A 13,091-nucleotide genomic window follows, 5' to 3' on the forward strand; every position below is an offset into this window, starting at 1 on the left:
TGTTCTGTAAATATCTATTAATTCCAGTTGGTTTATAACCTCTGCTAGTTTTGCAGTGTCCTTGTTCAGTTTTTGTTTCCCTGATCTGTCCATTGGTGAGAGTGGGGTATTGAGGTCTCCCACTATTAATGTGTGGGGTGCAATGTATTTTTTGAGCTTTAGTAGGGTTTCTTTTATGAATATCGGTGCTTTTGTATTTGGAGCATATATGTTAAGGATTGAGAGTTCCTCCTGACAAATTTCCCCTGTAATGAGTAAAAAGTGTCCTTCCTTATCTTTTTTGATAACTTTTGGTTGAAAATCTACTTTATTCAATATTATAATGGTGACTCCAGCTTGCCTCTTGGGGCCATTTGCTTGGAAGGTTTTTTCCCACCCTTTTACTCTGAGATAGTGTCTGTCTTTGTCTCTGAGATGAGTTTCCTGTATGCAGCAAATTTCTGGGTTTTGTTTATGTATCCAGTCTGATAGCCTATGTCTTTTTATTGGGAGAATTGAGTCCATTTATGTTAACAGATATTAAGGAATAGTGGTTGCTGTTTTCTGCTATTTTTGCTTTTGGAGGTTGAATTGTGCTTGTATGTCTTTCTTTTTTGGTTTTCTTGCTTAGGAGTTTTCTTATTTTTATTAGGATTTAGTTCCCCTTGTTGTATTGGGTTTTCCCCCTATAATTCGTTGTAGTGCTGGGTTTGTTGTCAGATATTGTGTTAAATTTAGTTTTGTCTTGGAATATCTTAGTCTCTCCATCTATGGTGATTGAGAGTTTTGCTGGGTATAGCACCTTGGGCTGGCACCTGTACTCTCTTATGGTCTGCATGATGTCTGTTTCAGGCTCTTCTAGCTTTCATAGTCTTGTTGAGAAATCAGGTGTGATTATGATTGGTCTGCCTTTATATGTTAAATGGCCTTTTTCCCTTACTGCTTTTAATATTTTTTTTCTTTACTTTGGGCACTTGGCATTTTGTGTGTCTGGAGGAATTTTTTTTCTGATCCAATCTATTTGGAGTTCTGTAGGCTTGTTTTATGCTCATGGAAATCTCATTCTTAAGGGTAGGGAAGTTTTCTTCTATGATTTTGTTGAAAATGTTTACTGTGCCTCTTAGTTGATATTCTTCTTTCTCTTCTATTCCTACTACCCTTAGGTTTGCTCTTCTCATTGTGTCCTGGATTTCCTGGACATTTTGGGTTAGGAGCTTTTTGGTTTTGCATCTTCTCTGACTGTTTTGTCTATGTTTTCAATGTTGTCTTCGGCCCCCAAGATTCTCTCTTCCATTCTTGTAGTCTATTGGAAATGCTTGCATCTGTGACTCCTGATTTTTTTTTTTAGGTTTTCTACCTCTAGGGTTGTCTCTTTTAGTGTTTTCTTTATTGTGTCAATTTCCGTTTTAAATTCCTTCTTCCATTCCTTCATCTCTTTGGTTTTTTTCTCCTCTAGTTATTTGAGTTCTTTGAGTGTTTTTCTTGTTTCCTCTTTAAAAGCTTCTAATTCTTTATGCCTTTCCTCTTGTTCTTGTTTAAGGATCTCTATCATCATCTTGAGGTATGAAATTAGGTCTGTGTCTTCTTTTTCTGGAGTGTTTGACATTCTGCTATTTGCTGTGATGGGGAAGCTGGGTACTGGTGTTGCCAGATTGTGTTGGTTTCCCTGGGGTACGTTCTTTCCCTTTCCTCTTGCCATCTTGTTGTCAGTCTTGTGTCCCTGGCTCACCGCTGGCTCACTGCTGGCTCACTGCTGGCTCACTGCTCTTCTTGGTGGTGGATGGTCTGAGTGCCTGTTCTGCACTCAGTGTTATCTGGCTGGGAATAGCCTGTTGCCAGGTTACTAGTTCCCTGAAGCAAGCTAGGGTGGGAAGGGGGAACCGGGGGACTGCACTTTTTTGCGCGCTTGTTAGAGATCTCTCTGCACTCCAGCTAGTAGAAATGCCTCCTCGACAGTCCTGTGTCCCTGAATTACTGCTGGCTCAATGCTGGCTCACTACTGTTCCTTCATACAAACTCTTAAAAAGCAACAGCAGTGCTTTAACTCGAAGAAGACATTTCTGTGGTAATGCAGCTCCACTAATGAATAAAGGCAGCTCAGGCTCCAGAAAAATGCTACACAGCTCATAAAATGGCTAAAGTACCAGAAGTACAGACATGGAGTCCTGTCTTATGGTGTTTCAGAGGGAAACACGAAAACACTATCAGAGCTGTTGATATGATTCGTGGAATTGCGAAGTTGTGGTTTCGGTGGTTGGTCAATCAGGTATAATCAATAAGAGACCAGGGAAGAACATCTGGGTTTGTTCTGGCTATTATAAATAAGGCTGTTATGAACATTGCTGAGCAAGTGTCCTTGTCAGATATTGGAGCTACTTTTGGGAATATGCCCAGGAGTGGTATAGCTGGGTCCTCAGGTAGTACTATTTCCAGTTTTCTGAGGAACTGCCAGACTGATTTCCAGAGTTGTTGTACCAGTTTACAATCCCACCAACAGTGGAGGAGTGTTCCTCTTTCTCCACATCCTCGCCAGCATCTACTGTCACCTGAGTTTTTGATCTTAGCCATTCTGACTGGTGTGAGGTGGAATCTCAGGGTTCTTTTGATTTGTATTTTCCTGATGACTAGGGCTGTTGAGCAATTCTTTAGGTGATTTTCAGCCATTCCATATTCCTTCACTGAGAAGTTTCTGTGTAGCTCTGTACCCCATTTTTAATAGGATTCTCAAAATGAGGAGTAGGGATTGAAGGAAAGATCTACAGAGACTGCCTCACTGGGAGAACCAACCCTTATGCAACCACCAAACCCAAGCACTATTGCTGAAGTCAAAAAGTGTTTACAGACAGGAACCAGACATGGATGTCTCCTCAGAGGCTCTCTCGGAGTTATATAGATATAGATGAAGATGCTTGCAGCTAAACATCAGACTCAACATGGGGGACCCCAATAAAAGTTAGAGAAAGGACTGAAAGAGCTGAAAGGTTTGCACCTTCGTGGGAAGAACAAAATCATCCTCAGCCAAGAAGGCACTGAGGTTGAGAGAGTGATTGGGAGAGGGAGCACCTTCATGGAAGCAAGTTGAGGGGGAGGAGGGAGGGGAGTGCGAGTGGGGAAAGGGTATAACATTTGAAATTTAAAAACAGAGAATATCTAATAAAATTGAAAAAGGAAAAAAAGGAGACCAGGGGCACTGAAAGCGAATTATTTGCTCTGCTGCAGTGGTTCTCAACCTATGGGTTGGCATCCATTTGGGGGTTACACAGCAGATAACCTGCATATCAAATATTTACATGATGATTCATAACAGTCACAAAATTACAGTTATGAAGTAGCAACAAACAATTTGGTGGTTGTGGGTCACCATAACATGAGGAACTGTATTAAACAGTCACAGTGTTAGGAAGGCTGAGAATCACTGTTTTACTGGAACAACTGATGATATTTAGTTGGGGCTGAAAAATTACAAGTGATTTAAAGACCCTTTCCCCCTCATTGATTTTTGTTCTTTATGGTGGAATTAAACCCCACTCTTTAGGTAAATGTTGCAGTAAATATTAAAAATAAAAGTTATCTCTTTATTGGCCCGGAGGTCTCACTCTTCAAGCCCAATTTTAGTATGGAGCCACATACACCTCTGTCACTCAGTTTGAGCTGCCACCCAGGTGTCACTTTGTCCATGTGACTCCCTTCCCTTGGCAGTTTTCCACCTGTTTTCTGCCTCCGTCCCAGGGTGTTTGTTTACCCCCAAACCCATACAAGCACAACTCTACAGCCCGATAGCTTTTCATACAGCTTTTTTTTTCATACAGTTTGTGTTCAATTCTCAATCCACAAACCCTCTACACAACAAGATTACATCAATTAACAAAGATTCAAACTGCCTTTCTATATGAGATATTAGATCTATAAAATCCTTAATGTTCATAGCTTTTTAATGCCAATTATGCCCACCTGGATCTAGCTGGTCTTTCTGGACTTCCATGTTGGAGTTTCTAGATACTAATCCCCATCATGTATATAATTGACAAACTTCCCCCCATTCTATGGGCATCTTTTCACTCTGCTGATTACCTTCTTGGCTGTACAGAGATTTGTTAGTTTAATTTGCTAACTGGAATCCTGTTTGCTAACTCTTGGAGTTATTTCCTGAGGGTTTTCAGAAAGACCACACTCTAAAATGTGTCTGCTATGCTTTTGTCTAGCAATTTCAGACGCATATATATTACATTATAATGAGTAATCCACTTTGAATTGATATTTATGATAATTCAGAGACATGGGTCTAGTCTGATATATATGTAGACACCCACTTTTTCCAGCACCTTTTTTGAAGGGTCTTTCTGCCCTCAGCAACATATGCTTTGACAATCTATATTTTATAGGTGGTTGTAGATGTGTGGAGTTTTGGATCCTTCTTTTCCATTTTTTTTGTTTGTATGCTTTTGTGTCAATACCATGCTGGTTTTGGTATTGTAGCTCTGAATTATAATTTGACATCAAGTATTGTAATTACAGCAACAGTGCCTTTGATAGTAGAAATTACAAAAATATTCTTTTGCCTTTGATGTTTGCATAAGTTTATTTTTATTTTTAGAATTTTATTTATAAACAGAGTACACATTATTTCTACTACTTTCCCCTTCCAATTTGTCCCATGGCCCCACTCATGATCTCTTTTTAAATTATTATTTCATGCGTATATATTCACACATAGCAACACACACATATTATATAGAGAGATTCATGTAGCCTACTAACACCATCTATCTTTGCTCATAGGTATGAATGTCCAGGCCAGACCATTTGGGATTAGAAAACTAGAATGGGAGTTGTCCCTGGAGGAAATAGTTTCTTCCTCCCTCAGCAGCCACTGACCACCTAAAGGTCATTTAGAAATGAAACCACATGAAATTTTCTGGGTTAGTTGGTATGTTTACTTCTGTTTTTAGTAGGCTAGTCTTGTTTAGGAAGCCATGCTGGTGAGCCTACACAGGGGTGTTACCTTTTTCATGTCTAGCAGACACTACCCAAGAGTGGGCATCCTGGGTTTCCTGCTCTTTCAATCTTTCCAACACCTCTTTCACAGTTTTGCTTGAGACTTTGATATAGGGGTTCCACTGCACTCAAGGTATGAACAGAAAAGTGGTAAATGGGGAAAGGGAGACACTGGTTTATGGACTCCAACTTAAACAAGAGACAACTTTTAGTGTTAAATCATGAAAGACAGTAGTTGTATTTAATAATGTATTATGTATCTAAAAGTTAAAAAACATTTTAAATGTTCTTACCCAGAGAAACGAAAGTGATGGATTATATGCAATTTATACAAGTGTACTGTGCCAGCTACATTTTTTCAACTTGACACAAGCTAGAGTCACCTGGGAAGAGGAAATCTCGATTGAGAAATTGTCTTCATCAGATGGCCTGTGGCATGAATATGGGGGTATTTTCTTAATTGATTATTGATGTATCAGGACCCAGCCCATTATGGGTTGTAGAAGAAAGAAATCTGAGCAAGTTATGAAAAGCAAGTTGGCAGTGTTTTCCATGCATTTGCTTCAGCTCTTGCCTCTAGGTTCTTTGCTTTTTCTCCATAATGGACTATCCATTGTAACTCTAATATTCTACCCCACTTTAATTTTGGTCAGTTCTCTCTCCCTTTCTCCCTCTCTCCCTCTCTGTCTGTCTATCATTTCTCTATCCACGTATGTGCATATGTATGTATGGATATATGTATGCATGTATGTACATATGTATGCATGCATGTATGTATGTATGTACCACAACAACAGAAGGCATGCATAGTAAAACATGAAGTTTACCAGGAGTGTGGGATGTCGCTGTGATAGAACTAATATTTTGTCTTAGGAAGAGGGGAGAATTTTGACTTCTAGGCTGAAAGTGTTCAGAGTTTAAAGAGCTGTTGTGGGAACTTAGATAATGATAATTCCGAGAGAAATGTAGACAAGGGAGTCCTGTCTCACAAAAATTTCAGAGGGAAGCAAAGACGGTCAGGGCTGTTTATATGATACTTTGAGAAGCTGTGATTCCTGGACAGACAGTGGTTGGTTCATCAGATATTGTTAACAAGAGACCAATAAGACTGAAGTGAAACCTTTGCTTTACTGGAACAATTGATGATGTTCAGTCCTTTCTACTTAAATATAGCCTGGGTCTGAAATGTGACCAGTGTTATAAAGAGACCCTCATTATTGTGAAATCTTTTGGGACAAAATCAGTGGTATATAGCAGAGTAAAGGTGGACTTTCAAGCTGGCTACCTGACTTGGTGATGTGTAAAAGTCTCCAACATGCCAGTGACTTTGAAAGTATGAGTGTTCATGGAGAGCAGCTGAGGCTTGGCCTTTGTGTGAGATGAGGAGAGAAAATAGGTACAGGTTTAGTTTCAGTAATAGTCCAAGGACATCTCAGGATTGAAGGGCATAGAGAAAATCCAAGGATTGCCACCATGTTGCAGAGCTGGTGTCCCTGTAGAAAGGCCATGAGGCTATGAATAAATGTGCAGCCTTTATTCTGATGGAGGCCCCAGATCATTTATTAGCAGCACTCTGAGCAGTTATGAGCCTCTGTATTAACCATTGCTCACTAAACAAAGAAGCAACTTTGACTAAAATACAGAGCACCACAAATCTATGGGTATAAAACGCTATAGTTAAGACGCAATTTGTCAACATAACCTACTTATCAAGACAACAATAGTAGGCTTCCACTTGGGCCTATGACCTCCATAGCTAGAAGATTTTGAACGTGTTTCTAGGATCAGGCATGAGTTTCTTCCTGTGGAGCAGGCCCCAAATCCAACCAGAAAGTTGTTGTTATCCACACAACAACTATATCATTATTACATGAATAGGCACATCCTGTCAGACAGGTCAGTACTGTAGCATGCAGGGACCAACTCTGTTTTAGCACTGTGAATGTGAAAGCTAGTCAGCAGAGGGCAAGTTTTTCAACCAGCTTGAACTTTATCTTTATCTCCATATCTTACAATTGAAGTGTTTGTGTTTGTGTGTGTTTGTGTGTGTGTGTATGTGTGTGTGTGTGTGTGTGTGTGTGTGTGTGTGCGAGCACGCGTGCATCTGTATTTTCAGCAACAAAGTCTTACTATCTAATTATGGTGGTTGACAAAAGCAGTATATAAATCTTGCATTATTTAGGTACTTCTGGAGCTTTATAAATCTATACCTTATAGAAAGGTATCTCATGTCTTGCACATAGATTTTTGTTTAATACCCAATATTTTTCAGGGTACATTGTCTACACATGTAGAGTACCTCTGTTCAAACTCATTTTTTTGTTAAGTCATATTTTAAAAAATTAGCTTGCAAAATATTAGGTGTTCATAAAGATTTCCTGTAAGACCTTTGTTTTAATTAATCTATTCCTCAGTCTTTTTCTCTTTCATTCATTTGACCCCACCTCTGTCTAAGCACTTACCTTCTACTATTCCATGTCCCTTCTCTCATATTACATAGGTTCTACTAGCCCATCCACCAGTTAAGATCTTTTTCTTTCATTATGCCATGGCAAGCTCTTTCCTTTTGTGGTCATTGCTGGATTGCAGCTGCCTAAATGAAATTCAATCCTTTTGTGACTTCTGACTGAAGCAGGAACCGCTTTCAATGCACCTTCTCATATTCAGAAGATTATGTTTCCCTGCTCTTTCCAAGGAGCTGAGACAGAAGGATCACATCTATGCCCATTGGAAAGGACGATGAAATTCAGGTTGTTGGAGGACACTATAAAGGCCAACAGATTGGCAAAGCAGTCCAACTGTACAGGAAGAAATACATCATCTACAATGAATGACTCCAGTGAGAAAGGGCTAATGGCTCAACTGTTCATGTGGGCATCCACGCCAACAAGATGGTTACCATCAGGCTAAAGCTTGACAAGGACTGTAAGAAGATCCTGGAGAGGAAAGTCAAGTTTCCATGAGTAGGAAAGGAAAAGGGAAAATACAAGGAAGAAGCTGCCATGGGATAGAGAAGAATGTGCAGGAGAGAGAAGGAGAGCCACAATGGGATAGCTGAGTCATAAAAATGTGGCCATGTGGGATAGCCAATTGGAGTTAAGAACAGCCTAGATGGAACATAGAAATTAGTAGGTAGTAACTCAGAGTTAAAAGGAAAGTGGATTCTAATATCATGGAGGGTAGGCAATTGTGCTGCCTAAGACATATCTAAAAAATAAGACTAAGGCAAGAAGTAATCCCACAGCAGGATATTTAATTTATGTATATATGTCTATCTATATGACTCTCTGTCTATCTATCTATCTATCTATCTATCTATCTATCTATCTATCTATCTATCTATCTACAACCGTTTTTCAGGAACTAAAGACTTCAAACTGCTCCAAACTCCAGCTCTGGGTACTTCTGATGGAATTTTCAACCAGCCTGAGACTATGAATTCAAGATAACCCCAAAGCAGCTAGCCTCAGATGGTTCAGTCTCATAGGCAGCTCCAACAGGGCTTGCAACATCCCTAGCCCCAGAAGGACTTACAGAGCCTGGATAACAAGCAAAACAGCCTTCACCTCTCTCTCTCTCTCTCTCTCTCTCTCTCTCTCTCTCTCTCTCTCTCTCTCTCTCTCCTCAGGTTTGGCTAACATTCCAGCTTTCTTGGGTCCCCAACAATAGTGCTTCAACATCCATAGGAAGTAGTCAGCAAAGATTATATCATCCTTATCATTTATTAACACTCAAGAGGCTGGGATGTTATGTTTCAAACTTAGAACAAATGGCTGACTGAGGTACCTATTTAGATTTCAAAGCAGACCTGGCTACCAGGTTTTACCAGCATCCCCTAGTCCCTACTAGTTACAGGGTATGGCTGGAATATTCCATCCCCTACCTAGGGGATGGGCAATCCTTACCCCAGGTATTTTTCCCTATACTATCCAGCAATTTTGGTTATTCTTCCCTTTTTTCTACCCTTTACCCTACTGGCATCTGAGTCTGCTGGTACTCCCTTATTCCCGCTGCACTCTCCTCACATGGTCCAGCTCAGGGGCATGTTCATTCTGAACTCTTGTTTCTGATCTCCTTAATATCTTCAGGAAACTTTCCTCATCATTAAAAAGGAAGTTTGTTTTTGTCTACTTAAGTTAATTAAAAAACTCTTAACAGCCAAGTTGTGGTATTTCTTTCTCTCTCTCTCTCTCTCTCTCTCTCTCTCTCTCTCTCTCTCTTTCTCTCCCTCCCTCCCTCCCTCCCTCCCTCCCTCCCTCCCTTCCTTTCTTTCTTTTTTTTCTTTACTAAAAACAAGTAGCTAAATACACTGATCTTCCTGGTAATGTGGAAATGGTGTTAATCTCTTGACATCCTTAAACCATTGCAATTAGCAGTTAGTAGCTACTCAAATTCACAGACCTCAGGAAACAAGTGTACGCTGATGGAGAGCAGAATGCTTCTGTCCTAGCAGCAGCATTTGACTTTCTCTTGTCTTGGGTTGCTAGTTCACTTATAGATGAGAAGGGATTAAAGAAACTGGAAATACTTTCAGCTTCATACAAATAAAAAAAAACTTAGACAAACCATGAAGTCGGCAAATATATCATTAGTTATATTTTTGAGACTAAAACAAACATTTGTCACCTCACTTAAATCTGAAAGTATTGCTGATGAATTTGAACAAATTAAGTCTATTATTTCCCAGTTGTGAACCATTATGGTGCATATTTATGGTGCATAGCTGTGAAAGCACTTTTATGGTTTGTATCTGGAGTGTTTTCTCAAAAGATTCGTGTGATGGAGGCTCAAAGATAACATTACCTCTAATCTCATCACTTTCTGCTTTATTCATCCTAAACATACACACAATTATTGCACATATAATCATATATTCTTATATTTATTTCTTATTATGCCTAAATTATTAAATCCATATTAAAAGTTAACTTTCATTTTAGAAAATTTCTTGATAAAGAATTATGCACAACATTCTGTAAGTCTCATTCTCAAACCGAAGAGCATTCTGCAGAGATACTAGGCCCTGAACAACATTACTACTAGCATAGTATTCTAGCCAATTAAATATTGTCAAGAGCCAAACATGGGATCATAAAAGGAACATCTGTTGGTCAAGATTTTTTTTGACATAAACAGCCAAATCCTTGTTGTGGAAGCAGAGCAAGAATTCACTGAAGTAACATGAATGTATTCTGGAGCACTGTGCTATAACAAAACTGTTGTAGGCTTTACAAATAGATGAAACCAGGGAACAGAGAGTCTACAGGATGCCCTCTACTTCTCCTCTGCTTCTCCTTAGGAATGACTTCTTTCATTTCTTCCAAATCCCATCTTTCTCCACAAGGTAGAAAACATGCCTGGAAATAATCAATGCTGACTTACAGCCCACTAACAAGGCAGCAACGCTGTTCTGAGCCAAAACACTAAGCTAAAGGTCAAATAACTCAGAAAGAAGAGACTAACTCAAGTAAAACAATTGGGGTCAATGATTAGGGTCAAGGAGCACTAATGCAATGATTTTACTGGTAATAAAAACAATGAAGGAAGATGCAGTTGAAGGATGCTATTTTTAAGAAAACATTTCTTGGTTTTTATTTTATGAGCAAAGTCTGGGTTAGATTTGTACAGCCAAAGTAGAAATATGTAATCCCTAGAATGGTGGAGTAATTGAAAGAACAATCATCTTATGGTGATGTAAAGGTATTTTAATTCAGCAACATGGCTGCTCTGGCAAGGAATCTCATCAGAAAACATGATTCAGCCAGAATGCAGACATGCCCTAGATTACAGTATGATCTGGCTGGAATACAAACATGCTTTTAGTATGTATCTTTAATCCAAAGAAGCAGACTTGTTTGAAAGTGATACATAATTGATGGGCAGACAAAATGACGAGTTGGAGAAAGAGTTGGATATGGCCAAGTCTCACGAGAACAGACAGGAACAAGAGGCTATTCTCACGAGAACAGACAGGAACAAGAGGCTACTGAGGAGCAGTGCAGAGTGAGTCGCAAATGGACGGAAGTTCACAAAGATCAGCAGAGGCCGTTGAAGTCAGAGAATGAGAAGGGACCAGAAGGGTATAACAAATTTCCAGAGTTAGTTTGAAGCCAAGCAGAACAATTGAGAAGCCAGTTGGAATCAGTCAGTCTGGAGAGGAGTTTTGAGCCAGAACAGGGGAGTCTAGCAGCCAGTCACAGTTCAGAAAGGACGAGAAAGGGAAAGGTTATTTAGCAGTAATTCTCCATGATGACAATTACATCTGGCAAATAGAAGTTCCTTTTTCAGAGTGATGCTACGATGGGATGATAACCTTCTTGGAAGTTCAACACAAAGCACATTTCTAGTCATGGTTTACATGCCAATATAGTTATTGACCACCAACTGTTTTTTTCTGAAAAAAAAAAATTAATTCCATGTATTAGAAACAGCACCTGCTTAGTGGGCTTTTGTTAATTTAACAAAATACCAGATAAAGCTGGCTCATGGTTTGAGAAGTTTCAGTCAACAGTCAGCTATTGGCATTGCTTCTGGACTATGGCCATACACAGCAATGCTAGTGAATGAATGGTGTCCCAGAGATGCTCACCTCATGGTGGCTGAAGAAAGAAAGAAAAGACATCCTTTGAAAGCACATCTTTCATGACCTGCTTCCTTCAACTAGGACTGTGTCCCTTGTCCATTCTGCCACAAGTCATGACTGGACTAGCCCATTGGTAAAGTTAGCATCTTATCACCCAAGTAAATGTTACTAAGTCCCCATCTCATGAATCTTTAAGAAAACAGTGGCATCCTGGAGGCTCTCAGGTCCCTGGTTTCAGCTATTTGTGAAGCCTGCAACAGTTTTGTTATAGCGCAGTGCTCCAGAATACATTCATTTTCTTGCAGTGAATTCTTGCTCTGCTTTCACAACTGGGATTTGGTCATTTATGTCAAAAAGAACCTGACCAACACATACTCCTTTTATGATCCCATGACTGGCTCTTGATGATGCTTAATTGGCTAGAATGCTATGCTAGTGGTAACATTGTTCAGGACCTAGTATCTCTGCAGAATTCTCTTCAGTTTGAGAATGAGGCTTACAGAAAGTTGTGGATAAAAATTCTTTACTTAACAAGAAATTTTCTAAGATGAAAGTTAACTTTTAAATATGGATGTAATTATTTAAGCATATAAGAAGTAAAGTTAAGAATGCATGACTATATGTGCAACCCTCGTGTGTGTGTTTACGGTGAATAAAGAAGGAAGTAATTAGATTAGAAGTAATGTTGTCTTAAAGGCCATGTAATTTTTTCTCTTTATTTTTTTTCTGCAGATGAATGAACAGGTAAAAATGAAGTATTATAATAATCAGTAATATTATTCTGGTTTCTTGAATTCTTGATCTGTGGGATTCTGTGTATGTAAAAGAATTGTAGCCTGCTGTGAGCTTTCCTATGTAGGTCCAGTGTGCCCTTTGTAAACTGAATGACCAATGCTGGGGGATATCTCAAACTCATCATGAGTCTACTTTTCTGTGATTCAACTGTATGCATTCACTGTGAATGCTCATATGTCAGAGCACCTTGCTGTCATTGGAAGATTTGGATCAAAGTCTACTTTAGAAAGAAAAACTCTTAGGTGACTAAGAAAAAGGAAACAAGGTAGGCCTCAAGGAGAAAAAAAAGCAACTAACCAAATCATGTGGTAAAAATTAAGACCAATGTAGAAGTGCTATTTTTGCTGCAGATTTATAAGGTGACTCCTCATAGTCTTTTTAGTAGCCATATCACCATTCAATCTGAATTCTAAAGAAAATTATTTGTTTATATTTTTTGCCTTTAGTCTAAATATAAATTACTTTTCAGTTAAAATATATCAGAATCAGGTTGATGAAATAACTCAGTGGTGAGCACAGGAAACTTCATCCTTGGGAATAAATGTGTTATATTCAAAAGGCCTTAGTCTCGATGCCACTATTGAATCACCCAGATCTTAAAATACATCATATGGAGACTATTAACAACCACGCCAAACAAACCAGTACAGTAGCCTTCCTCCACTCAAAGGACAAACAGGCTGAGAAAGAAATCAAGAAATTTACACCCTTTACAATTAATAGTCACAAATAATATGAA

At 39.0% G+C, this 13,091-nt stretch overlaps 1 pseudogene across 1 annotated transcript; it reads left to right on the forward strand.

Moving 5' to 3' along the window:
* Positions 1 to 7,571: 7,571 nt before the first annotated feature.
* On the forward strand, positions 7,572 to 7,985 carry LOC308422902 (large ribosomal subunit protein uL24-like; annotated as a pseudogene). Its single transcript has one exon. The product of its transcript is annotated as a large ribosomal subunit protein uL24-like (transcript).
* The last annotated feature ends 5,106 nt before the right edge of the window (positions 7,986 to 13,091 follow it).

Source organism: Micromys minutus (assembly GCF_963924665.1).
Source record: "Micromys minutus genome assembly, chromosome: 7".
In the NCBI taxonomy this organism is placed as follows: domain Eukaryota; kingdom Metazoa; phylum Chordata; class Mammalia; order Rodentia; family Muridae; genus Micromys; species Micromys minutus.